This window comes from Papio anubis, chromosome 3 (assembly GCF_008728515.1).
Source record: "Papio anubis isolate 15944 chromosome 3, Panubis1.0, whole genome shotgun sequence".
Classification (NCBI taxonomy): domain Eukaryota; kingdom Metazoa; phylum Chordata; class Mammalia; order Primates; family Cercopithecidae; genus Papio; species Papio anubis.
In genome coordinates this window covers 126,423,070-126,450,208 of record NC_044978.1, presented here as the reverse complement: position 1 = coordinate 126,450,208, position 27,139 = coordinate 126,423,070, and the positions used below count along the sequence as shown (strand labels likewise).

The 27,139-nt window shown below is 43.6% G+C and overlaps 1 protein-coding gene across 4 annotated transcripts in view; it reads left to right on the top strand.

Moving 5' to 3' along the window:
• The window catches only part of TMEM150C (transmembrane protein 150C), an 86,342-nt gene that overhangs the window by 31,656 nt on the left and 27,547 nt on the right, over window positions 1–27,139 (top strand). Inside the window, exon 1 of one of the 4 annotated variants that reach the window (XM_031664567.1) lies at window positions 13,716–13,881. The exons of 2 other annotated variants lie outside the window; for them this stretch is intronic. The gene's annotated coding sequence lies outside the window, so the exon portion shown is untranslated. Of the gene's footprint in view, window positions 1–13,715; window positions 13,882–14,225; window positions 14,856–27,139 lie in introns of those variants that run through there. One more of the 4 variants, XM_031664568.1, reaches the window with a different exon arrangement.

Sequence of the window (27,139 nt, the reverse complement as noted above, 5' to 3'; positions counted from 1 at the left end):
TTTCTCAACTTAATTATAACCTGGTTTCTGACCCAGTGCCCTACTAAAACCTTTCATGCCAATGTCACCAGTGACCTCTGAATCCAGCAGACTCCTCTCAGTGCTAGTCCCGATTGAACTCTAAGGACATTTGACATTGTTGACCACCTCTTTGTCTTGCACCTTTCTTTCCTTGGCTTTCATGACAACATTCTTTCCTCATTTTCTTCTATTTCCATGACTTTTTTTTTTTTTTTTTTTTTTTTGAGACAGAGTCTCGGCTCACTGCAACCTCCACCTCCCGGGTTTAAGCAGTTCTCCTGCCTCAGCCTCCCACATAGCTGGGATTGCAGATGCACGACACCACACCCAGCTAATTTTTTGTATTTTAATAGAGATGGGGTTTCACCATATTGGCCAGGCTGGTCTCGAACTCCTGACCTCAGGTGATCCACCATGCCTGCCCCTTCCATGACCATTTTTTCAGCCTCCAGTCTTCCATTGCCCCCTAAACATGAGTGTTCTTGGCTCCATCATTTCTTCTCATTCTACATAGTCCACCTGGGTTATTGCAACAGTGACCTTTACTTGAATCAGCACCTCTGTGCAGCTGACTTCCAAACCTCTGTCTTTAACCTCTTCTGAACTACAGGTTCTATTTCTATCCTTGTACTTCTCTCCTAAATGTCTCGAAGGCATCTCAGTGCAGCTCAACCAGACTCGGGTTTCCTCGGGCATCTTACTTTTCTTCTTGTTATTCCCATCTTAGTTACTAGAGCTTTACTCTTTACTAAGTCTCCATCTCTGCTTCGTTTTATTTTGCTTTATCTGCCCTGCCTTGGCTCCATTAGCCATTAATATGGTTTGGATCTGTGTCCCCACCCAAATCTCATGTCAAAATGTATCCCCAGTGTTGGAGGTGAGGCCTGGTGGGAGGTGATTGGATGATAGGCGTTGTTTCTAATGGTTTAGCACCATCTCCCTAGTGCTGTCTCATGATAGAGTTATCATGAGATCTGGTTATTTAAAAGTGTGCGTTACCTCCCCCTTCACTCTCTCTTGCTCTGGCCGTGTAAGATGTGCTTGCTTCCCCTTCGCCTTCCACCATGATGGTAAGTTTCCCGAGGCCTCCCCAGAAGCTACTATGCTTCCTGTACAGCCTGCAGAACTGTGAGCCAGTAAAACCTCTTTTCTTTATAAATTACCCAGCCTCTGGTATTTCTTTATAGCAGTGTGAGAATGGATTCGTACAACCATCTACCTTTTATGCCATTGTGTATTGGCTGCCGAGCACTGCTGGAGAAAATTTCTGTGGAGACAAACTTAGAAACTCCAGGCAAATTTAGGCCTTCAGTGTGGAATAGGATTTTTTTTTTTTTTTTGAGATGGAGTCTCACTCTGTCGCCCAGGCTAGAGTGCAGTGGTGTGATCTCGGCTCACTGCAAGCTCTGCCTCCCAGGTTCATGCCATTCTCCTGCCTCGGCCTCCCGAGTAGCTAGGACTACAGGTGCCCGCCACCACATCTGGCTATTTTTTTTTGTATTTTTAGTAGAGACGGGTTTCACCATGTTAGCCAGGCTAGTCTCAATCTCCTGACTCCGTGATCTGCCTGCCTCGGTCTCCCAAAGTGCTGGGATTACAGGCGTGAGCCACCGCTCCTGGCCCCTGTACAGGATGTTTTTTATAAGTCTGTTCACCCTCCTCACACCTCAGTGATTACTCCAAACTCATATCTCTTCACTCCCCAGTATCTCTTACTACCTGCTGTCTCCCTTGCTTCCTCCATCCTTCCTTTGCCCTCCCTCTGACTCCTCCTCTCTCTCAAGAGAGAGTTTTACTTTCATGGAGGAAATGGAGATTATCAGGCATGATCCAAGCCTTTCACTTTCCTGTGTCTCAGCCCTCCCCTCCTGGGCTGAGAGCCACTCTTCTGAATTCTCCTGCAGCACATGGAGCCCTGAGCATTCCCTCCCTCTCTCCATACTTTCAACTTCTACTTCTTTCCTATTGACCATAAAATATGCTCAAATCTCTATTTTTTGAAAAGCAGATTTCTCTCTTAATTTTTAGGTAGGTCTCCCTTTACTCATGCCTGCACATCTTTCCTTTCTTTCACAGCCAAGCTTCTCTTGAAAGTAACCCACTTTCACTTTCTCTACTTCCCCACCTCCCTTTCATGTTAAATCATTGCAGTGGGACGTCTGTCTCCACAGTCCTGCTGAAACTGCTCTGATAAAGGCCATCAGTGATCTACTCACTAGCCAATCCCTTGGCCTCTCTTCAGCCCTCACCTGTGGCATTTGAGACATTTGACCTCCATAACAAAACTCTCATAGGTGGGCATGGTGGCTCATACCTATAATCCCAGCACTTGGGGAGGGCAAGGCAGGAAAATTGCTTGAGCCCAGGAATTTGAGACAGCCTGGGCAACATAGTGAGACCTCATCTCTAGAAAATGTCAAAAAAATTAGCCAAGCATGGTGGCATGTGCCTGTGGTCCCAGCTACGTGGGAGGCTGAGATTGTAGGATCTCTTGAGCCCAGGAAGTTGAGGCTGGAGTGAGCTGTGATTGTGTCACTGCACTCCAGCCTGGCCAACTGAGCAAGACTCTGTATCAAAAAAAAGAAGAAGGAAGGAAGGAAGGGTGGGAGAGAGGTGGGGAGGGAGACAAAAACAACTCTCTCTTGTGCTTCTGCTGTCTTTCTGATCGTTCCCACTCCCCTTCCTCGGCAGCATCGCCTTTGTCCTCCCACTGCTGGTGCTTCTCTGTCTTTGGCTCTCCTGTGCTCTGTGCTCCTCTCCCCTGCCCTCCTCCTGGTTCCTCTCTCCCTTCACACACACTCTGCGTGTGCTGACTGCCCTCTGCTTTCATGCTCCCTCTATTACCACTCTGTGTAGACTCCCAAATCAACACGTCCAGCCTGACCACTTACCTGAACTCGAGACACCGGTTATCTCCTGCCTTCTGTACATCTCCACTTTTGTGCCCCAAAGACACCATAAACTTGATCCCTCCAAGATGGTAGGTAAAGAGGACAAGGACACTTTGGGAGGCCAAGGCGAGCAGGTCACGAGATCAGGAGTTCAAGACCAGCCTGGCCAATATGGTGAAACCTCGTCTCTACTAAAAATACAAAAATTAACCAGGCTTGGTGGCACACGCCTGTGGTCCCAGCTACTCAGGAGGCTGAGGTAGGAGAATCACTTGAACCCAGGAGGCAGAGGTTGCGGTGAGCCAAGATCACACCACTGCACTCCAGCCTGGGTGATAGAGTGAGACAATGTCTTAAAAAAAAAAAAAGGACAAGGAAAAGTAACTAGAAATAGTAAGAGAGAAAGGAGAATGAGAGAGGGGGCTGTGGGCAGGGGAAATACATTTCCAATGAATTTTTATGGCTGTCTCCATTTGCCCCTGCTCTGTTTGGAACACGTGCCATCTTCATCCCCACGTTTCTTTACTAGAGCTGTGGTTCTCAAAGTGTGGTCCCCAGGCCAGGAGCACATCAGCATCATCTGGGAGCTTTGTAGAACTACAAATTCTCAGGTCCCACCTGGGGCCTACTGAGCCAGAACTTTAGAGGTGGGGCCCAGCGATTTCTGTTGAAACAGCCCATGCAGGTGATTTTGATGCCTGCTAAAGTTTGAGAGCTGCTACACTGGTGAATGGCTCATTCTTTGTGGCCCAGCATCAGTGCTGCTTCACCTGCAGAGCCTTCCCTGGTCCTGTCAGTTAGAACTGACGTTCTCCTCCATGTTCCTTTAGTACTTTATTCATACCAATTATATAGCACTTATTCTATTATAGTTAGCTCTTTGAGAGTCTTCCTCCCCTATAGATTATGAGGTCTAAGGTTAATATTAATCTTTGTATTTCTAGCACCAGGCCTGGTGCCTGTGAAAAGTGAACATATATTACATTATCACAAATTACTTTTGTTTTTCCTGCTCCTATGACCTCTTTTCACTCTCTCCTTGCCTTTTCTTCCTTTCTTCTTTCCTTGAACCTGACTTCTGGATACAAATAAATTACCAGAATGAGACCTTACCATGCAAAGGCAATGTTTTCATTGGATTCAAGCTTTCAACCCCTTTCTATCTATCTGTGTCAGGGTTCAAAGAGAAGCCAAACCATGATGGATACACACATAGTTTACAGAGATTTGAGCTTACTTAATTGTAGAGCTGGTTAAACTGTGTGAAGCTGTTTTCTTCACTTCTGCTGCTGGAGCTAGAAGTCCACTGGGCAGAGTTGGGAAGGGAAAGATGGATGGGAAGGAGGCATGGCGGGAGAGCACAGGGAAGCCACCTGCCACAAGCTCAGCTAGAACTCATGAGCATCAACCCAGACCCACAAGGACACTGGAACCCCGTCAGCCCTCATCAACCTTGATGGTGTGAGTGTCCTGCAGAAAAGGGTACCTTTCGTCATGGAGCTAAACACAGTCCTGACCCAGCAGAGAAGCCCAACTGAAGCATCTAGAGGAAGGGGGAGCAGTGCAGGCCCAGCAGATGCCCCACACCAAGTAGGGGAGCCGCAGAAAACAAGTTCGTGTTTGAGCCGCAAAAGCACCTGGCCTGATCCTCAGAGCATAAGAACAGAATGGCACTGAACATCCTAAAATTATTCCACAATAAAATGGGAGCATTTTTAAAAAATGGCTGCTGCTTCACTTTCACCTCCAAATTACGTGTGAAAATGTCTCTTGTGCTCATTCTAACCAGAAACACACAGGTCAGGTGAGCCAAGGTGACACAGTACAAAGCCACCACAATATCTCATGACTGAAGCTGAAATACCTGAGGTTTACTCTCTGAAGTAAAATAGGAGATATGGGCAATTATTTGCAAAAAAAAAAAGACCCAGTATGGTCTAGGTGATGAGGGAAACCTTTCCTAGATTGGCTGACAGTGGAATCAGTTCTGGAAAGATGGGTAAGAATTACATGGGGAAGACATCCCGGGAGACAAAATCGTGATTCTTCACTGAAGACCCTCGGTCACCAGTGAAAGGCATAATTATGCTCAGTATGTAGTCTTTACTGAGGTAGGATAGACTTTAGAAAGACTATCAGTAAGGATCGAAAGCAAGGCCATCGAGTTTTAATTAATTAGAAGACCATCTAAGCATTATAATTAATGGAGAGGTTTTTGTAAGTGGTGAGTGTCATAAGGGATAATAAAGTTTAGTTGTAGTGATAGTAGCCGAGGAGCTTGGATTCAACTGCTTACTAGCTGTATCACCCTGAGCAAGATATTAAACCTCTGTAGGCCTTTATACATTTGTATACAATTATACATTTGTAAGTTGGCAGTAAAAATAGTCTCCACCTTACAGAGTTGCTGTAAGGGATTAATAAGAGAATCCATGTAAAGTACTTGGCAGAATGTTAGGCACAGGGCATATGAACTGCTGCCAATATCCTGTCATCATCATTGTCATCATCATTATTATTGTCATTATTATTATTTCCCAAGGAAATACTTGTTTAGGCAGGGTGATTCCAAAGGCCAAATGATATGTTTGACCATTCAAAGTACCTGGCCAATTGAGCAGATAGGATCTAGCGCTGATTGCCAGAAGAAATGTGTTCTACTTGTTCTTATTGCTTACTTGGATTCAAATATAGTTGTCCTCGTCTCCTCATCCACAACCCCAAAATGTTTTTCTGTACTTCCCTATCAAAGTTTTTTATCTTGGGCGGGCACAGTGGCTCACACCTGTGATCCCAGCACTTTGGGAGGCCACGGTGGGAGAATTGCCTGAGCCCAGGAGTTCGAGACCAGCCTGGGCTAAATGGTAAAACCCCATCTCTACTAAAAATACAAAAATTAGCCAGGTGTGGTGGAGTACACCTGTAGTCCCAGCTACTATGGAGGCTGAGGTGGGAGGATTACATGAGCCCAGGAAGTGGAGGCTGCTGTAAGCCATGATCATGCCACCGCAGTCCAGCCTGCATGACAGAGCAAAACACTGCCTGAAAAGCAAAAAACAAAACAAAAGAAAAGGTTCTTTTTCTTTTGCCTAAGAAATAGGCTTTGCAGCCTTTTTCCACTACCTGCTTTTATCAGGCCTTGGGCAAGGACAGTTTTACAATCCAGGGAGCAAACCACAGCCACCCTGCCGATTCAGGAGGCTGTGTGCATGTGATCATATGGTCTCCCTGTGGCAGAATTTAGGGACTTGTCTTGTGGGGGCTTGGAAAAATGGACTAATGTCCATCCACAGTCGTGGGTGTCATTTTGTAACCATATTCAGAAGCTGTGAAGCATTTTTCTGTCAGAGAGAAAGGGCTGGATATCTTTTCATCTTTGTTAAACAATGAAAAACAAAGAATGGAATGTTATCTTTTAATTAAAGAGCTATTCTACCCCCCTTTCTTTATCCTGATTATCGAGTTTTCATAAATCTTTATCTCCTGTAAATCTTCAGTCTCAGCCCTCCCACCTCCCATCGTTAATTAGACTTTCTGGTTTGTAGCCACTTGAAGTGGAGAAAAATCACTGAACTAGACTTTGGAAAAAATACAGTTCTGGTTTTATTACTCGATCTCAGCATTGATCGGATCCTCAGAATGTACTTTCATTTACATGTCTACCTTTTAAAACAAAATCTACAGATCCTATCAATGCAACAATTTTTTTTCTCCTTTACCAAGCCCCAACTGACTTTATTCCAAACACATAAATTCACTAGCAGAGTACATTTTAAAGTTTCTATTCATTGAAAGGTGCGTACTGCCGGTCCTGTCTCAGCTGGGTTTGCAAGAATGAAATGCCTCAAGCATTCTTTCTGTTGTTGCCTCCTACTTCCAAAATATTTCTTGAATTCATTGATTTCGCAACGTGTGATTCAGTATACAATGTTCTCTCTCTGAGAACATTGCGATAGGTTCCTCCTCCCCCAGTACTATAGCCATGCTGTAATCCTCTTCATCAGTAAAAATCCTTCTCATTTGGTTTGTAATCACACCACGTTTCTGTGGCTTTGTTTGAGCGGTATCTAGCTTTATCTACTTGGTGAACTCCTTCCAGACCATCTTAATGTCACCTCCTCTAATTCATCTGTCCCAGTTTCCTCTGGTGGGATTATGCTTGCCTTACTCTGGGCTTTGTAGAACTGGTTTGCATTATCAAAGTTGCTACATTTGCATTCATGATTATGTAATTGTGTCTGTCTCCTCCTCTAGATGCTTTCAGGTCAGAGTCTGCCTTTTTCATAATTGTACCTTCCCACTGTAGCAGGACGAGCCACAGACAAAACTCCTCAGACAACGAGTTAACGAAGGACGGGGTTTATTCAGCTGGGAGCATAGACAAGACTCCTGTCTCAAGAGCCGAGCTCCCGGAGTGGGCAATTCCTGTCCCTTTTAAGGGCTCACAACTCTAAGGGGGTGCGCGTGAGAGGGTTGTGATCGATTGAGCAAGCAGGGGGTACGTGACTGAGGGCTTAGGCACCGGTAATTAGGTTGGAACAAAACAGGACGGGGATTTTCACAGTGCTTTTCTATACAATGTCTGTAATCTATAGATAACATAACCAATTAGGTCAGGGGTCGATCTTTAACTACCAGGCCCAGGGTGTGGCACCGGGCTGTCTGCTTGTGGATTTCATTTCTGCCTTTTAGTTTTTACTTTTTCTTTCTTTGGAGGCAGAAATTGGGCATAAGACAATGTGAGGGGTGGTCTCCTCCCTTACCACTACCCAACACAATACCTGACCCAGGGAAGGCAATGGGTAAATACTTGTCAAGTGAATGAAAATCTCCTTCTTCAGTGGTTATATAAATAAGAAGGAAAGACATAATAAAGACAATTACTTGAGTAATTTTCTGCCGAGACTAAAGAAAGCTGCAAGTAATTTGTTTGTGATTTAAAAGAATTGGGTTGTCATTCACAGCTAAATAATGAAGCGTGGGGGTCCCAAGACACATGTCTCTCTTTTTAGAAACGTCTACCTAAATGTACAATGAATGTTTTTGGAAAAAGAAAAAATAGATTTTGTTTTCAACACAAAAATCAAAAACTAAAATACTTCTGAAATAAACTTAGATTCTGTAACCTAATTTTGAATTACGGTCACGTTTTAGTTGTTGTGTTTTTTTGTTTTATTTTGTTTTTTGCGTGATCTCGGCTCACAGAAAGCGCCACCTCCTGGGTTCACGCCATTCTCGTGCCTTAGCCTCCTGAGTAGCTGGAACCACAGGCATTCACCACCATGCCCAGCTAACCTTTTTTTTTTTTTTTTTTTTTTTAGTAGAGACAGGGTTTTCACCGTGTTTGCCAGGATGGTCTCAATCTCCTGACCTCTCGTGATCTGCCCGCCTCAGCCTCCCAAAGTTGTGTTTTAATAAAGTAGGTTATTTGAGGCCAGGTGTGGTGGCTCACGCCTGTAATCCCAACACTTTGGGAGACCGGAGTGGGCGGATTACCTGAGGTCAGGAATTTGAGACCAGCCTGGCCAACATAGTGAAACTCCCATCTCCACTAAAAGTACAAAAATTAGCCAGGTGTGGTGGCAGGAGCCTGTAATTCCAACTACTCAGTAGACTCAGGCAGGAGAATCGCTTGAACCCAGGAGGTGAAGGTTGCAGTGAGCTGAGATCACGTCACTGTATTCCAGCCTGAGTTATTTTTTTAAAAAAGGTTATTTGTGTTGTAGGAGTTATTAAGAAATTATTTTAGGCAAATAGAGAGGAAAAGGGGTCTATGGGAAGTTTTCAGTTTTTAAAGCATTTCCGTAAAAGTTTCTTGTAAGGCCCCGGCTCTTAGAGCCAGGCTGGCAACCTTTGATATACAAATTCTGGCCATTAGTAACTGGATCCACCCAAAATGGTGATTCCTGCAGCCTTCTGGCCCTTGCCTTACATGTTCCTGGCAACATGGCCGCTCCCACATATCCCCACGTGTGTAGAGCATCATGGCACAATGTATTTGCATATTAAAAGTGAGAGGGCCAGCTTTCTCCGCAGGGCTATGTAAATGACATGCCTCGTCAAACCAATCCTCTGAGCCCTATGCAAATCAAACACGGCCTCCTCCAGCCTCTGTATATATACCTGACTAGTATCTGAGACAGGTGGGGACTTTCTTTTTTGGTTTTGGAGCACCGACCCCCATCCCTCTGGCTCTGTACTGGGGAGCCTCTTCCTTCTGCCTTTCTCTTTTCTTTCTTGCCTATTAAACTCCTTAAAACCACTCCAAGTATGTCCGTGTCGTTTTATCTAAACTAGCATGAGGACCAAGAACCCTGGTGTTCCTCCACTCATCAAAGCCGTATCATTTGGACCCTACGCTCTGACAAAGATTCTTCGTGTGACTAAACTTTAGTCAGGGCTCCTGAACCTTCTACTGGGCCCACCTGTGAATGCCTTGTAAAATCCAGTTTTAGCAAAAAAATCCCAGCCTTCAATACCTGATCATTCTCCATGTCAGGTTTCTATTCTCCACCATCCCCTAGGTGCCATCTGATCACCCTGGTGTCTTCGGCAAGAATCCCGTTAGGTTGGTTTAACCAGAATCCCCTCTTACCCCTGATATTTCCTCTTAGTAATTTTCTGTCCACTGTCCCCCCACCCACCCCGCTTCTTGCCTATAGATTCCCACTTGTCCGTGCTGTATTTGGAGTTGAGCTCAGTCTCTCTTCCTAACTGCAAATCTCATTGCAGATGTCCCTGTACCTGTCTCCATGGTCCTGAAGAAAGTCAACCTTACTGTGCTTTAACAAGTCTTATTAAATGTTTTTTTCTGTAATATCTGTCTTTCCTTTCATTCTTTTATCATTATGCAGAACCTAAAGACCATACACCATGCTATCTGATGCCTCTCAGGGAAGTATACATTTTGATTTCATGCATTAAGCTGCTGAACTTCCTTTGTACCCAAATAAACCTACAAGCATCTCTTTGCCTTTGTAATTTTAGCATTTAACTCAGCAGGAAATAAAATTGCCAGGGCTACTGCCGGCTAACTGATTGCCAGAATGTGTTCTGCGGCGTCTTATTGGAGCTTACTCCCATCTTGTCGAAGCCATTTCAAAAGCGTCCAGTGTTTTCGTCTCTCCACATTTTTTCACTTTCGTTGCTTGTGGATTTTGGCGAGATAACCAGGATTGGCCACACTCAGTCTTACCATTTCAGACCAGAGGACTCCCAAGGCAGGGAGCTGTGGTTAGAATATGGGGGTGGTAGTTCTTCCTGTAGCCTCCTAACCTGTTTCTACTTCCCATGTTTTTATGGTTTTGGAGAATACCATAAACAAAGAGCAAACAAAGAGCAATTTTTTTTTTTTTTTAAATAAAGGTCTCGCTGTGTTGTCCAGGCCTGGAGTACAGTGGTGCAATCATGGCTCACTGCAGCCTCGACCTTCCAGACTCAAGCAATCCTCCCACCTCAGCCTCCCAAAATGCTGGTATTACAGGCGTGAGCCACTGCACCCAGCCCAAAGAGCAAATTTAATCCTCCAAGCATCACCTTCACCTTATCACTAACAAGTCAGTGCTGCCCATTGCCCAAGCATGGCCCCCTTCAGTCCCCCTCCTGAGCATTCTGTCCTGGCCCCACACCGTCTGATTGGGGATGCCTCACTAACCTCACCTCCCATGTACATCTCCTGAACCAGTTACCTGTGTGTCATCCCCTCTGCATCACCGAGTCTCCTCCACAAACATTTTGCATTTCCTGTTCACCAAGATACTCTTGCTGATAGCCTTCCATTCCCTTTCAGTATCTTACAATTCTGTTTATCATGCAAGCGCCAGCTTGAAAGCTACCCTCTCCGTGGACCCTGTTCTAATCCCATGGGCAGAATTAATCACGCGTACTGTGTAGACGTAAGAATTCATCTTCTATGTGTGTATGGCAATTTTCAGGCTGTCCCACATGCTATAGTTACTTGTTTACGTTTCTGTTCCCTTAGCCAAGGCTTCTGCTTTTGTTTTGCTTTTTTCAATCTTGTATTTCCCATTTTGTAGCACGGTGCCTTTCATTTATTCTTCACCAGATACTTATTGAGCACTGCTATGGGTGAGATCTTGTTTTAGAGACTGGGGAAAAACAAAGAGCAAAAGGTAAAAATCCCTACCCTCGTGGAACTTGCAATTAGTGAAAGAAGAAAGTCTGGGATTAAAGTAGATAAAATGTAATATTAGGTGCTATGGAGAAAAATATAGCAGGGTGACACAGGGAATTCTAGGGGTGAGGGGATTTTCAATGGGATGCTCAGGGAAGGCCTCGCCAAGAAGGTACCATTTTGGCCAAGACTTGTGGTGAGGGAGCAGCCATGTGCCTTTCTGGCGAGACAAGGGACAGTACACCATATGTGTGGCCTGTACAGGGAGGTGTCTGATGTGTTCAAGCAATGCAAGGAGACCGGAATGGCTGGAGCCAGGGGTGAGTAGTGGGTAAAGTCAGAGAGGAAGGGACAGGTGCTCTGATGTAGGGGCTTAGCCAGTTTTTGTGTGTGTTTTGTTTGTTTATTTTTAGAGACAGGGTCTCACTTTGTCACCCAGGCTGGAGTGCAGTGGTATGATCATAGTGCTTATTGTATCCTCAGTTTCCTGGACTAAAGGCTCTGCCTTCTGAGTAGCTAAGACTGCAGGCACCTGCCACCACACCTGGGTAATTTTTAAATTTTTTCGTACAAACGGAGTCTCGCTATGTTGCCTAGGCTGGTGTTGAACTCTTACCTCAAACAATCCACCCACCTCTGTGCTGGTATGACAGGTGTGAACCACTGCGCCCAGCCTTAGCAGGGTATTGAGCTAAAGGATGACATGATCTGATCAGTGCTGTCATAGTATCTCCCTGGCTGCTGTAGCAAGGAGTGGTTCAGTTCAAACTCTTATTTTGGCTCAGGATTTTGGACGCATTGAATGTGGGTTGTGGGAGAAATTGAGGTGTCTAAGATTATCTCAAGGCTTTTGGCCTGAGAAAGAGGAAGGATGGAGCCACCATTCATGGAGCAAGGCAGACTGCGGACAAAGCAGGTTTGGGGAGCAAGATCGGGAGGATACCTGTGGGTGCTGACATAGAAAGGTATCCACATTGAGGTGTCCACATTGCATGGTTAAGTAAAAAATTTCACACTTGCACATATGTGGGGGAGAACCTGGGAGGATGTATATTGAACCATTAACAGTTAACTGTTTCGGGCATGGCGCTACTGGGTGTTTTTACTTTCCAATTATGAATTGCATGTCTATATAATTCACCAGTCCAGATAATATAAAGGTAACAAAAATGCCTAAGACCAGTCTGCCCAGGGCCACTGGCCAAGCCCTCAGAGTGACAGGTTTCTTTCATCATTCACTAGAAGGTGCACAAACTGCAGACCACCTCACAATGACAAATTTATAAGACTTTTCTAAACCAGAATAGAAATGTACAGTAGACCCCTTTATCAGCAGTTTCACTTTCCACAGTTGCAGTTACTCATAGTCAACTGAGGTCCAAAAATATGAAGATATTTTGAAATAGATGGGGAGGAGTACATTCACATAGCTTTTATTACAGCATATTATTATAGTTGTTCTATTTTATTATTGTTGTTACTCTCTTACTCTGCCTAATTTATAAATTAAACTTTATCATATGCATGTATGTATAGAAAAAACATCGTGGCCAGACTCGGTGGCTCATGCCTGTAATCCCAACACTTTGGGAGGCTGAGGGGGGTGGATCACTTGAGGTCAGCAGTTCAAGACCAGCCTGGCCAACATGATAAAACCCCATCTCTACTAAAATTACAAAAATTAGCTGGGCATAGTGGTGCGTGCCTGTAATCCCAGCTACTTGGGGAGGCTGAGGCAGGAGAATAGCTTGATCCTGGGAAGCAGGGGTTGCAGTGAGCCAATTTTTGGCCACTGCACTGTATCCTGGGCAACAGAGTGAGACCCCATCTCGAAAGGAAAAGAAAAGAAAAGAAAGAAAAAACATCGTATATATAGAGTTTGTTACTATCCAAGATTTCAGGCATCTCTTGGGGGTCATGGCATGTGTGTGTCCCTTGTGGATAAGGGGCTACTACAGCATTCACCATGGGGCTAAAGCAACAGTAGTCATTTGCTTAGGAAAATCCTTTCTGGTGAGTAACTCTGTTCGGAAAACCATATTGTAGGCCAAAAGGTGATGTGATAAATATAGATTTACAACAAAAGAAGTGAGGCTATTTCTGTCGAGCAGGTTTGGCAGATTACTGTTCTTTACCGTCAGGTTGTTTCTTTCCAGAAGACTAACACTCGTCCTCTGAATCAAAGCAGCTTTCTCCCCCATACGGCACTGTTCAGACACACTGAGAATGCTAATGGTTCAACTTCTTCAGTCAATGAATCTGCCCTTAATTCATCCCAGGCGACGAACAATTCAAGATATTGGGGGGAGTATAACTGATTTGAGAATCCAAATAATATGCTTTAAATAGTTTTCTAAGGAAGAGAACAGATTATCTAATAACTGATGAGCTACTTCTAAAAGAAGAATATTCTCTCAGTCCATTCTTTGTACTCTACCAAGTACCGTAGAGCTGCTTTAAAGGTGAATTAGTCAGGTTCCATTGCTGGGAAGGAAGTGGTGCAGGCAGGTGGCAAGTCCGGAAAGGTACAGCAGTGCCCATTGTCTAGAAACTGGGCAGCCAAACCCCAGTAGGGAGGAGCCTGCTGGTCTAGGAATGGTAAAGGGAACAAAAGGAGAAACCCCTTGTATGTCACAAAGGATGATTCCCCCAACCTCCGCCCTGCCCTACCCTCCCACCTAGGAGAGGAAAATGGTGTCAACATATGATCCGCTTCATAGGGAAGTAGAGGCGGCTGAAGAAGGCAGCTGGCATAAAAAGCTGTAAAGGGACAGCCAGGAGAGGACTGCCCTGTAGAGGTAACCCAGGACCAAAGCCCAGTGCATCCTGGGTCTGGTAAGCAACACTGGAGCCTTTGGAGAGCCGCTGAGGGGCACGGTGGCCAGGGGCCAGGGCATGGAGCAGCTCGTGCCGGTCACTACTTTCTTTTTGTTTTTTGAGATGGAGTCTCACTCTGTCATCCAGGCAGGAGTGCAGTTGCGTGATCTCGGTCCACTGCAAGCTCCACCTCCTGGGTTCAAGCAATTCTCCTGCCTCAGTCTCCCCAGGAGCTGGGATTACAGGTGCCCACCAATACACCTGCCTAAGTTTTGTAGTTTTAGTAGAGATAGAGTTTCACCATGTTGGCCAGGTTGGTCTCCAACTCCTGACCTCAGATGATTCACCCGCCTCGGCCTCCCAAAGTGCTGGGATTATGGACATGAGCTACCACGCCCAGCCCAGTCACTATTTTCTGAGAATATTTGCTAGTCTCTGTAAGGAGAGTTGGGAAACATGTCAGTCCTCTTAGCAGTGCACTTGCAAGTTGTTGTTAGAATATGTTATTGCTCTACATGCTTCATTTTCTTGGTTGCTTCATTTTCTTGGTTAACTATGGAGCCACTTTTGCTGATGACTGTATAGTCAGAGTTTTCCAGAGAAACAGAACCAATAGGATATATGGAGATATTTAAAAGGAGATTTATTATGAGAATTGGCTTAGGCAATTATGGAGGTCAGAAGTCCTATGATGTGCCATCTGCAAGCTGGAGACCCCATAAAGCTGGTGTTACAATCCAGTCCAAGTCTGAAGGCCTGAGAGCAAGGGGAGCCGAAGATGTAACTGTCAGTCCGATGCTGAAGGCCTCAGAGCCTGGGAGATGTGCAGCTATGTGTCTGTGGTCCCAAGGCAGAGACTGGAGTTCTGATGTCCAAAGGCAGTAGAAGATGGGTGTTCCAGTGCAAGAAAAGAGAGAATTCATCCCTCCTCTGCCTGTTTGTTCTATTGGGGCCCTCAATGGATTGGGTGATGCCTTCCCACGTTGATAAGGGTGAGTTTTCTTTACTCAATCTACTGATTCAAATGCTGATTTCTTCCAGAAATGTCCTGACAAGCACGTGCAGGAATAATGTTTTACCAGATACCTGGGCATTCTTTAGCCCAATCAAGCTGACACTTAAAATTAACCATCACAATGATCTTCCTGATTTTGCTCCTGTTTCTGAGGACACACTCTTATTCATATCCTGTAACCTTTTAAGTGCTTAAAATAAACATGAAATGTTATCATTGGTGGGAAATGAGAGAGGATTTGAGGAAGATAGGGAAGGTTGATCATTTACAAAGTCTGTTCCAGGTCGGTTTTTGTACAGAGTACTGTATGAAGTGAGAAACTTCATTGAGTCACCTTTCACGAGGTGTGTGGAACACCAACAGGCTTTGGAAGGACAGGCATCAGGCAGTTAACTGCATTTTACAAGTCCCTGGTCTCACTGTTTTTCATTCTGGTGATGTAGTGGTCCTAAGTGTTCTGGGGAGTTCGGGTTCTGAGTTGTTGATTAGTTCTTCTGGCCATAGGAAGAATGCAGGATGATGTACAACCTTCCCCATCATCGGTGTGAACTCCAACAAGAAACCTATGATCTGGTATATTTCACGTGTGTTTTGTCCTTCCAAAGAAGTCATCGGTGTAAAGTAATTTCTAAGAGACTGTTTGAAGGATTTGTTCCTTCTACTTCACCTAGAGGACATTAAAAGCATATTCTACATGCTCTGTCAGGTTTCTCACTGAGTTCCTAACCAGTCATTTTTCAGCTGGACTAGATCTGCAGTTTTACCTTCTTTTCCTGGACCACAAGTGGGATGGGCATCAGTGGTACTGAGACAACCATTTATAACAATAATAGCTTCCAATTATTGAATGCTTGCCATGTGCTTATCAAATAGCCTCATGTATGTTCACTCCCTTAATCTTCACCGCGGCCCTAGGAAATAGGTACTTTTATGATCCCCATTTTATAGATGAAAAAATTGAGGCTTAAAGAAGTTTAAGCAGTTTGTGCAGCATCATCCAGCTACTAAGTGGCAGAGCCTGGATTTGAAACCAGAGATTTTGGATCCAGGCTGTGTGCTCATGGTTCCTGCTCTGTTCTGAATTCCCATTAGAATGGAGCATGGAAGAATTATCATTTTGACTATCACCCTGGTGTAACACATCCACTGAGCAGCTGCCAGTTTGTTTGAGGAGGAGGTCCGAGTTTAGTGTTTGGGGCTTGATGGTCAAATGCATTCGCCTGGCATTTCTCAGTCTTTGTGTTCTACCATTAGCCACATAAGATTCAACCTGAATTTGCCTCTCAGGTTCCCATCTCTTGAGCTTTCTGGGCCTGTCTGTCCTCTGGGGATCTGGGTGGTGCATTTCTTGTTGTGCTCTGGTTTGCTTCATGTTTGGTTGTTTCTCTTCACTGAACCAGGCCTGAGGTGTTGATGTCAGAGCCTAGCAAGGAGAGCCAGCATTGTGAAGGCTCACTGTTTGTTTTGGCACTTGGAGCTGTGACTATGGGCCAGAAAAAGGGTTGCTGTGATGCTATTTCAAAGCTGTAGACCAGGGGCTTCCAGGCACAAGGATCTCATTTTCAGTTAGCTTGTGGTCAGGCTGCCCTACAGATTTGGTTTTTTGGTTTGTTTGTTTTTGCCTTAGGGATAGGAAAGCACATGAAATCACTGCATATGGCTGAAGGACTAGAAGAGATTCTTTTTTTTTTCTTTTCAGACAGAGTCTCGCTCTGTTTCCCAGGCTGGAGTGCAGTGGCACGATCTCAGCTCACTGCATCCTCCGCCTCCTGGGTTCAAGCGATTCTTCCGCCTCTGCCTCCCAAGTAGCTGGGATTACAGGTACCTGCCACCACACCCAGCTACTTTTTTATATTTTTAGTAGAGACGGGGTTTCACCATGTTAGCCAGGCTGGTCTCCATCTCCTGACCTTGTGATCTGCCCACCTCGGCCTCCCAAAGTACTGGGATTACAAGCGTGAGCCACTGCACCTGGCCAAGAGATTTCTTTAGAACTGCTGAGTCAGTCATATTGGGAGTAATCACCTCACTGTCATCTATAAAATGAAATTAGTCATGTTACCTATACATTCCTATACTTCTCAGGGGACTGTGCTGAGTAAAATACAGTGAAATATTTAAGGAAAATGTATGTGTGCATATTTATAAAACCTTTCTAAAAATTGTATATGTCAAAGATGGGCTACTGCTAAGTGAGGAACCCATTCCCTGGCCTTACTTCCTCCCTGTGCTGAGGGGAACCACCCAGTCACTTGGAACTCTTGGGAATCAGTGGATTCACCAGAGTAGGGTTCTGTTAAGTTAGTGTCACCTCAGAATCAATATACCTCTCAAGTAGCTGATGAACAGAGTGACTTTGTCCTTTTTATAGAGAATAGGGTGAAACATCACGTAAGGTGTTTGGGCTTCAATTAACAGAGTATCTGAATACATTAGCTAGAGTGAAAGATTCAGCTGCTATAACAACAATAAGGCAACAATAATGTTGCTTAAAAATGATTTTTTTTTTTTCACATAACAGTCCATGGTGGCTATTTCATATCACTGAGGGGAGAAGGGGCTCATGATAGCCAGGCTATCTGCAGCATAGCTCCTGTCTTTTGGTCATTATGTCCCAGTTCATAGGAAATGAGTACGTGCCAGGCAGGCTGACATTCCATTGGCAAGAATTAATTCAGTGGCTACTTCACAGTGCAGAGGAAAATGGGGAGAGTCATGTAGCCAGGCAGCCATGTGCCTAGCTATTCTTCTGACACAGTGGAAGAAGCGAAGAATGGGTGTTCATAGTCAGCTGGCCCTCTTTGCTGGAATCAGTGCCTCTGACCACCAAGAATTAGTGAACGCCCCAGTTTCTACACACAGAACACACTTGCTTCATCCCAAGGGAGACAAACCAAAGCCCCATCCAGTGAATGCACTGCCTGAAAGTCCATGGTCACTGGGTAACATATGAATCATTTCCATTACGTTCCAGCATGGTTCCTGATGGTCTTGCAACCTGGGAACTAAAAAGCAAGTTATCGGCCAGGCACGTTGGCTCAAGCCTGTAATCCCAGCACTTTGGGAAGCCAAGACGGGCGGATCACGAGGTCAGGAGATCGAGACCATCCTGGCTAACACAGTGAAACCCCGTCTCTACTAAAAAATACAAAAAACTACCCGGGCGAGGTGGCGGGTGCCTGTAGTCCCAGCTACTCCGGAGGCTGAGGCAGGAGAATGGCGTAAACCCGGGAGGCGGAGCTTGCAGTGAGCCGAGATCGAGCCACTGCACTTCAGCCTGGGCGACAGAGCAAGACTCCGTCTCAAAATAAATAAATAAATAAATACATAAAATAAAAAGCAAGTTATCTCCCCACTTCTGCACTCATACTCACACTCAATAAACCACGAGCAGAGAAAACACAATTAAAACTCCCGCTGGAAAAAGAGGAGGAGGAAATGCACACAGCAGCCCCTGGTCCATAGCAGGGCTGGGATCCTGCGGCAGGCAATGGGAAGGCCCCTGCCCCGGCGGAAGAGGAGATGCCCTGACTAGATTCTGGTACTGCTCTTCAGGAGAGCCCTTGCTCATGCTCTTGGTGTCCCTTGGCCTTGCCCTTGGGGAAGGGGCTTCTCTGTGTTCAGTTTCCTCCTTCACCAAATCTAAAGTGGGTGCTGGGGTTATCCCCTCTTGGTGGCTGTTCAGCTTTTGCAGCCCACTGCCTGCTGGTGCCAATTTGGAAGTTTGAGAGTGCAACAGTCGTTTTAGTGGCTTGGCTATGGTCCCTTTGCTAATGCAGTTCAGGTACTCAGAACTTCCAGCCAGTTCACATGCCAGCCTTCTCTCCCAACCTTCTTTCCAAAACTTGGGCTCTCTGCCTGCTTTTTTCTTTGCTTCCTTGCCCTCCATGTTTTCCTCTCACAATGTAGCGGCAGCTATATGGAGCGCTCTGAGACAGCAGACTTGGGAGGGAAGACAGAACCCTTATTTTCATCTCCAATCTCTTGCTGTTTGAGGTATAGAAGTTATTGGCTTTTCCAACCCTTCAAGACACCAAATTTCTAAACTCTTCCTCTTCTTTTGTATCTCTCTTTGCAAATCAGTCTGGGTAGAGGCTCAATAGAAATGTAGCCTGCTTTCCAAGTTAGGTCAGGTGACAGGTTTTTTTTTTTTAAGGTCAACAGATTTTGTTGGTACACACCAGATTTTAGTCACACATTTTCCTTATGACTGTCTTTTTTTTAAACTGTGGTAAATTATCATGACATTAAATTTATGATGTTTAAGCGTGCAGTTCAGTGCAAAACTGAAACTCCATACCCATTAAACAATAACTCCTCATTCCCACTTTTCCCCCATCCCCTGACAGCCAACATTCCACTTTTGCTTCTGTGAATTTCACTGCTAATTCTGTGAATTTCACTACTTTTGTGTCTGGCTTATTTCACTTGGCACAATGACTTCAAAGTTAATCCATAATTCAGCATGTATCGGAATTTCCTTCCTTTGTAAGTCTGAATAATATTCCATTGTATGTCTAGACCACATTTTATTCACCCCTTCATCAGTTGATGAACACTTGTTTTCCACCTTTTAGCTATTGTGAATAATGGTGCTATAAACATGGGTATGCAAATATCTGTTCAAGTCCCTGCTTCCAATTTGTATGGTTATATACACAGAAGTAAAATTTATGGATCACATGGTCATTCCATTTTTAATTTTTTGAGGAACTGCCATACCATTTTCCAGCAGCTGTAACATTTTGCATTCCCAGCCACAATGCACAAGGGTTCTAATCTCTCCACATCCTTGCCAACACTTGTTACTTTTTTTTCCTTTCTTTTTTTTAATTATACTTTAAGTTCTGGGGTACATGTGCAGAACGTTCAGGTTTGTTACATAGGTATACACGTGTTATGGTGGTTTGCTGCACCCATCAACCCGTCATCTACATTAGGTATTTCTCCTAATGCTTCCTCCTAGCCCCCCACCCCCTGAAAGGCCCCAGTGTGTGATGTTCCCCTCGAGGTGTCCATGTGTTCTCATTGTTCAAATCCCACTTATAAGTGAGAACATGTGGTGTTTGGTTTTCTGTTCCTGTGTTAGTTTGCTGAGAATAACGGTTTCCAGCTTCATCCATGTCCCTGCAAAGGACTTGAACTCATCCTTTTTTATAGCTGCATAGTATTCCATGGTGTATATGTGCCACATTTTCTTTATCCAGTCTATCATTGATGGGCATTTGGGTTGGTTCCAAGATTTTGCTATTGTGAATAGTGCTACAACAAACATATGTGTGCATTTGTCTTTCTAGTAGAATGATTTATAATCCTCTGGGTATATACCCAGTGATAAGACTGCTGGGTCAAATGGTATTTCTGGTTCTAGACCCTTGAGGAATCATCACACTGTCTTCCACAATGGTTGAACTAATTTACACTCCCACCAGCAGTGTAAAAGCATTCCTATTTCTCCACATCCTCTCCAGCATCTGTTGTTTCCTGACTTCTTAATGATTGCCATTGTAACTGGCATGAGATGGTATCTCATTGTGGCTTTGATTTGCATGTCTTTAATGACCAGTGATACTGAGCTTTTTTCATGTTTGTTGGCTCCATAAATGTCTTCTTTTGAGAAGTGTCTGTTCATGTCCTTCGCCCACTTTTTGATGGGGTTATTTGCTTTTTTCTTGTAGATTTGTTTAAGTTCCTTGTAGATTCTGGATATTAGCCCTTTGTCAGATGGAGAGATTGCAAAAATTTTCTCCCATTGTATAGGTTGCTTGTTCACTCTGATGATAGTTTCTTTTACTGTGCAGAAACTCTTTAGTTTAATTAGATCCTATTTGTCAGTTTTGGCTTTGGTTGCCATTGTTTTTGGTGTTTTAGTCATGGAGTCTTTGCCATTGCCTATGTCCTGAATGGTATTGCCTAGGTTTTCTTCTAGGGTTTTTATGGTTTTAGGTCTTATATTTAAGTCTTTAATCCATCTTCAGTTAATTTTTGTATAAGGTGTAAGGAAGGGGTACAGTTTCAGTTTTTTGCATATAGCTAGCCAGTTTTGCTAACACAGCTAATTAAATAATAATTTAATTTTTTAAATAATAAAATTAAATAGGGAATCCTTTCCCCATTTCTTGCTTTTGTCAGGTTTGTCAAAGATCAGATGGTTGTAGATGTGTGGCATTATTTCTGAGACCTCTGTTCTGTTCCATTAGTCTGTATATCTGTTTTGGTACTAGTACCATGATGTTTTGGTTACTGTAGCCTTGTAGCATAGTTTGAAGTCACATCCGTGTGATACCTCCAGCTTTGTTCTTTTTGCTTAGGATTGTCTTGGCTATATGGGCTCTTTTTGGGTTCCATATGAAATTTAAACTAGTTTTTTCTAATTCTGTGAAGAAAGTCAATGGTAGCTTGATGGGGATAGTATTGAATCTGTAAATTACTTTGGGCAGTATGGCCATTTTCATGATACTGATTCTTCCTATCCATGAGCATGGAATGGTTTTCCATTTGTTTGTGTCCTGTCTTATTTCCTTGAGCAGTGGGTTGTAGTTCTCCTTGAAGAGGTCCTTTACATCCCTTGTAAGTTGTATTCCTAGGTATTTTATTCTCTTTGTAGTAGTTGTGAATGGGAGTTCACTCATTATTTGGCTCTCTGTTTGTCTATTATTGGTGTATAGGAAAGCTTGTGATTTTTGCATATTTATTTTGTGTCCTGAGACTTTGCTGAAGTTGTTTATCAGCTTAAGGAGATTTTGGGCTAAGACGATGGGGTTTTCTAAATATACAATCATGTCATCTGCAAACAGAGACAATTTGACTTCCCCTCTTCCTATTTGAATACCCTTTATTTCTTTCTCTTGCCTGATTGCCCTGGCAAGAACTTCCAATACTATGTTAAATAGGAGTGGTGAGAGTGGGCATCCTTGTCTTATGCAGGTTTTCAAAGGGAATGCTTCCAGCTTTTGCCCATTCAGTATGATATTGGCTGTGGGTCTGTCATAAATAGCTCTTATTACTTTGAGATACGTTTCATCAATACCTAGTTTATTGAGAGTTTTTTGCATGGGTCAGGCGCAGTGGCTCACGCCTGTAATCCCAGCACTTTGGGAGGCTGAGGCAGGCGAATCACAAGGTCAGGAGATTGAGACTATCCTGGCTAACACGGTGAAACCCTATCTCTACTAAAAACACAAAAAATTAGCCAGGTGTGGTGGTGGGCACCTGTAGTCCCAGCTACTCGGGAGGCTGAGGCAGGAGAATGGTGTGAACCCAGGAGGCGGAGCTTGCAGTGAGCCAAGATCGCGCTACTGCACTGCAGCCTGGGCAACAGAGCGAGATTCCGTCTCAAAAAAAAAAAAAAAGAAAGAAAGAAAGAAAAGAGTTTTTTGCATGAAGAGGTGTTGAATTTTACTGAAGCCTTTTTCTGCATCTATTGAGAAAATCATGTGGTTTTTGCCATTGGTCCTGTTTATGTGATGGATAATGCTTGTTGATTTGCGTAAGTTGAACCAGCCTTGCATCCTAGGGATGAAGCTGACTTGATCATGGTGGATAAGCTTTTTGATGTGCTGCTGGATTTGGTTTCCCAGTATTTTATTGAGGATTTTTGCACTGATGTTCATCAGGGATATTGGCCTGAAATTTTCTTTTTTTTGTTGTGTCTCTGCCAGGTTTTGGTATCAGGATGATGCTGGCCTCATCAAATGAGTTAGGAAAGAGTCCATCTTTTTATATTGTTTGGAATAGTTTCAGAAGGAAGGGTACCAGCTCCTCTTTGTACCTCTGGTAGAATTCGGCTGTGAATCTCTCTGGTCCTGGGCTTTTTTTGGTTGGTAGGCTATTAATTACTGCCTCAATTTTAGAACTTGTTATTGGTCTATTTAGGGATTTGACTTCTTCCTGATGTAGTCTTGGGAGGGTGCATGTGTTCAGGAATTTATCCGTTTCTTCTAGGTTTTCTAGTTTGTGTAGAGGTATTTATAGTATTCTCTGATGGTAGTTTGTATTTCTGCGGGATCGGTGGTGATATCCCCTTTATCATTTTTTATTGTGTCTATTTGATTCTTCTCTCTTTTCTTCTTTATTAGTCTGGCTAGCGGTCTATCTATTTTGTTAATCTTTTCAAAATGCCAGCTCTTGGATTCATTGATTTTTTTGAAGGGTTTTTCGTATCTCTGTCTCCTTCAGTTCTGCTCTGATCTTAGTTATTTCTTGTCTTCTGCTAACTTTTGAATTTGTTTGCTCTTGCTTCTCTAGTTTTTTTAACTGTGATGTTAGGGTGTTGATTTTAGATCTCTGCTGCTTTCTCCTGTGGGAATTTAGTGCTATAAATTTCCCTCTAAACACTGCTTTAGCTGTGTCCCAAAGATTCTGGTACATTGTGTCTTTGTTCTCATTGGTTTCAAAGAACTTACTGATTTCTGCCTTAATTTCGTTATTTACCCAGTTGTCATTCAGGAGCAGGTTGTTCAGTTTCTGTGTAGTTGTGCAGTTTTTAGTGAGTTTCTTTTTTTTATTTTTTATTTTTTTTGATACGGAGTCTCGCTCTGTCGCCCAAGCTGGAGTGCAGTGGTGTGATCTTGGCTCACACTCCCAGATTCATGCCATTCTCTTGCCTCAGCCTCCTGAGCAGCTGGGACCACAGGTGCACGCCACCACGCCCGGCTAATTTTTTGTATTTTTAGGAGAGATGGGGTTTCACCGTGTCAGCCAGGATGGTCTCGATCTCCTGACCTCGTGATCTGCCCACCTCGACCTCCCAAAGTGCTGGGATTACAGGCATGAACCACCACGCCCAGCCTTTAGTGAGTTTCTTAATCCTGAATTCTAATGTGATTGCACTGTGGTCTGAGAGACTGTTTGTTATGATTTCTGTTCTTTACATTTGCTGAGGAGTGTTTTTTATGTGGTCAATTTTAGAATAAATGTGATGTGGTGCTGAGAAGAATGTATATTCTGTTGATTTGGGATGGTGAGTTCTGTAGATGTCTATTAGGTCTGCTTGGTCCAGAGCTGAGTTCAAGTCTTGAATATCCTTGTTAATTTTCTGTCTTGTTGATCTGTCTAATATTGACAGTGGGGTGTTAAAGTCTCCCACTGTTATTGTGTGGGAGTCTCTCTTTGTAGGTCTCTAAGAACTTGCTTTATGAATATGGGTGCTCCTGTATTGGCTGCATATATATTTAGGATAGTTAGCTCTTCTTGTTGCATTGATCCCTTTACCATTATGTAATGCCCTTCTTTGTCTTTTTTGATCTTTGTAGGTTTAAAGTCTGTTTATCTGAGACTGGGATTGCAACCCCTGCTTTTTTTTTTTTTGCTTTCTGTTTGCTTGGTAGATCTTCGTCCATCCCTTTATTTTGAGCCTATGTGTGTCTTTGCATGTGAGATCAGTCGCCTGAATACAGCACACTGATGGGTCTTGGCTCTTTATCCAGTTCGCCAGTCTGTGTCTTTTAATTGGGGCATTTGGACCATTTACACTTACGGTTAATATTGCTATGTGTGAATTTGATACTGTCATGATGCGAGCTGGTTATTTTGACCATTAGTTGATGCAATTTCTTCATAGTGTTGATGGTGTTCACAATTTGATATGTTTTTGCAGTGGCTGGTACTGGTTGTTCCTTCCCGTGTTTAGTGCTTCCTTCAGGAGCACTTGTAAGGCAGGCCTGGTGGTGACAAAATCTCTCAGCATTTGCTTGTCTGTAAAGGATTTTATTTCTACTTCACTTATGAAGCTTAGTTTGGCTGGATATGAAATTCTGGGCTGTAAATTCTTTTCTTTAAGAATGTTGAATGTTGGCCCCCACTCTCTTCTGGCTTGTAGGGTTTCTGCAGAGAGATCTGCTGTTAGTCTGATGGGCTTCCCTTTGTGGATAACCCAACCTTTCTCTATGGCTGCCCTTAATATTTTTTCCTTCATTTCAACCTTGGTGAATCTGACAATTATGTATCTTGGGGTTGCTCCTCTTGAGGAGTATCTTTGTGGTGTTCTCTGTATTTCTTGAGTTTGATTGTTGGCCTGTCTTGCTAGGTTGGGGAAGTTCTCCTGGATAACATCCTGAAGAGTGTTTTCCAACTTGGTTCCATTCTCCCTGTCACTTTTAGTTACACCAATCAAGGTTTGATCTTTTCACATAGTCCCATATTTCTTGGAGGCTTTGTTTGTTTGTTTTCATTCTTTTTTCTCTAATCTTGTCTTCATGCTTTATTTCATTAAGTTGATCTTCAGTCTCTGATATCCTTTCTTCCACATGATTGATTCAGCTATTGATAGTTGTGTATGCTTCATGAAGTTCTCATACTGTGTTTTTCAGCTCCATCAGGTCATTTATGTTCTTCTCTAAACTGGTTATTCTAGTTAGCAGTTCCTCTAACCTTTTTTCAAGGTCCTTAGCTTCCTTATGTTGGGTTTGAACATGTTCCTTTAGCTCAGAGGAGTTTATTTTTACCCACCTTCTGAAGCCTACTTATGTCAATTCATCAGACTTATTCTCCATCCAGTTTTGTTCCCTTGCTAGCGAGGAGTTGTGATCCCTTGGAGGAAAAGAGACGTTCTGATTTTTGGAATTTTCAGCCTTTTTGCACTGGTTTTTCCTCATCTTTGTGGATTTATCTACCTTTGGCCTTTGACGTTGGTGACCTCCAGATAGGGTTTTTGTGTGGACGTCCTTTTTGTTGATGTTGTTGCTATTCCTTTTTGTTTGTTAGTTTTCCTTCTAACAGTCAGGCCCCTCTGCTGTAGGTCTGTTGGAGTTTGCTGGAGGTTCACTCCAGACCCTGTTTGCCTGGGTATTACCAGTAGAGGCTGCAGAACAGCAAAGATTGCTGCCTGTTCCTTCCTCTGGAAGCTTTGTCCCAGAGGGGCACCCACCAGATGTCAACCAGAGCTCTCCTGTATGAGGTGTCTGTCGACCCCTGCTGGGAAGTGTCTCCCCATCAGGAGGCACGGGGGTCAAGGACTCACTTAAGGAGGCAGTCAGTCCCTTAGCAGAGCTTGAGCACTGTGCCGGGAGATCTGCTTCTCTCTTCAGAGCCGGCAGGCAGGAACATTTAAGTGTGCTGAAGCTGCACCCACAGCTGCCCTTTCCTCAAGGTGCCCTTCCCAGGGAGATGGGAGTTTTATCCATAAGCCCCTAACTGGGGCTGCTGCCTTTCTTTCAAAGATGCCCTGCCCAGAGAGCACTTTTTGTTTTTTGATAATAGCTATCCTAATGGGTGAGGTGGTACTTCATCTTTTTTGAAATGGCTTTTTAAACTTCTAAAAATTTTGGTGAAATATATATAACAAAAACTGCCATTGTGACCGTTGCTAAGTGTATAATTCAGTGGCATTAATTATATTCACAGTGTTGTACAACCATCACCACTGTGTCTCTAAAACTTTTTAATTACCCCGTTGATGAAAATATTAAGTGAATTTTAGACATTATGACAATTGGCTGCTAAATACTTCAGTATACTTCTCTAGAAAATGGACATTTTCCTGTATAATACAATTCTGTTATCATATGAGCCTTCAGTCATTTTCCACTGGAGAGAACTTACAGGGCCACACTTGTTGCAAAGGAGGCTGCGAAGTATAATGTAGGTGAGCAGCTGCTTACCAAATTATAATGGAAGGAGAGAGAGTGGATTTTGGTGCTCTACCACCCTAAAGTAATAAAGCAATAATGACTTTTTTTTACTAGTTTGGAGGTAGGTGATATTGAGCATTTGGTAGTGTCTTAATGATGTTATCAAGGACTCAGTTCTTCCTACCATCTAATCTGCCATTCTCCATGTGTTGACTTTGGGTCTTCATGTTTTTTTGTCTCGTGGTTTCATTATGGCTGCCATAGCACTAGGTGCCATGTTTTCACTATAGCATCCCAAGTGGGAGAGAAGTAGGGTGGGCAGAAAAGAAACAATCCACTATCAGGGATGCAAACCCTTCCCATTTGCTACTCAGTAGGCTTTCTTTTGCATCTCATGGGCCAGGTTAAAAGGAGTCTGGAAAGGTACTTGTTAAAGGAAAATGAGATCACTATGATTGGCTTAACAACTCATGACCTTGGGCTGAGCACATTTCTGTCCCTAATAAAATTAGACTTCTATTAGCTAAGAAAAAGAGGAGAAATGACTGTTGGGTTGGCAGTTACATCTGCCACATGTGGGCAATATTTTTATTATTATTAAAGATATAAACGGACTCTGAAGAGGATCTTGGCATAGAAACTCTAAGACAGCATTATTGAATTAAAGTGCTGGTAGAAGGGAATTCCTTCT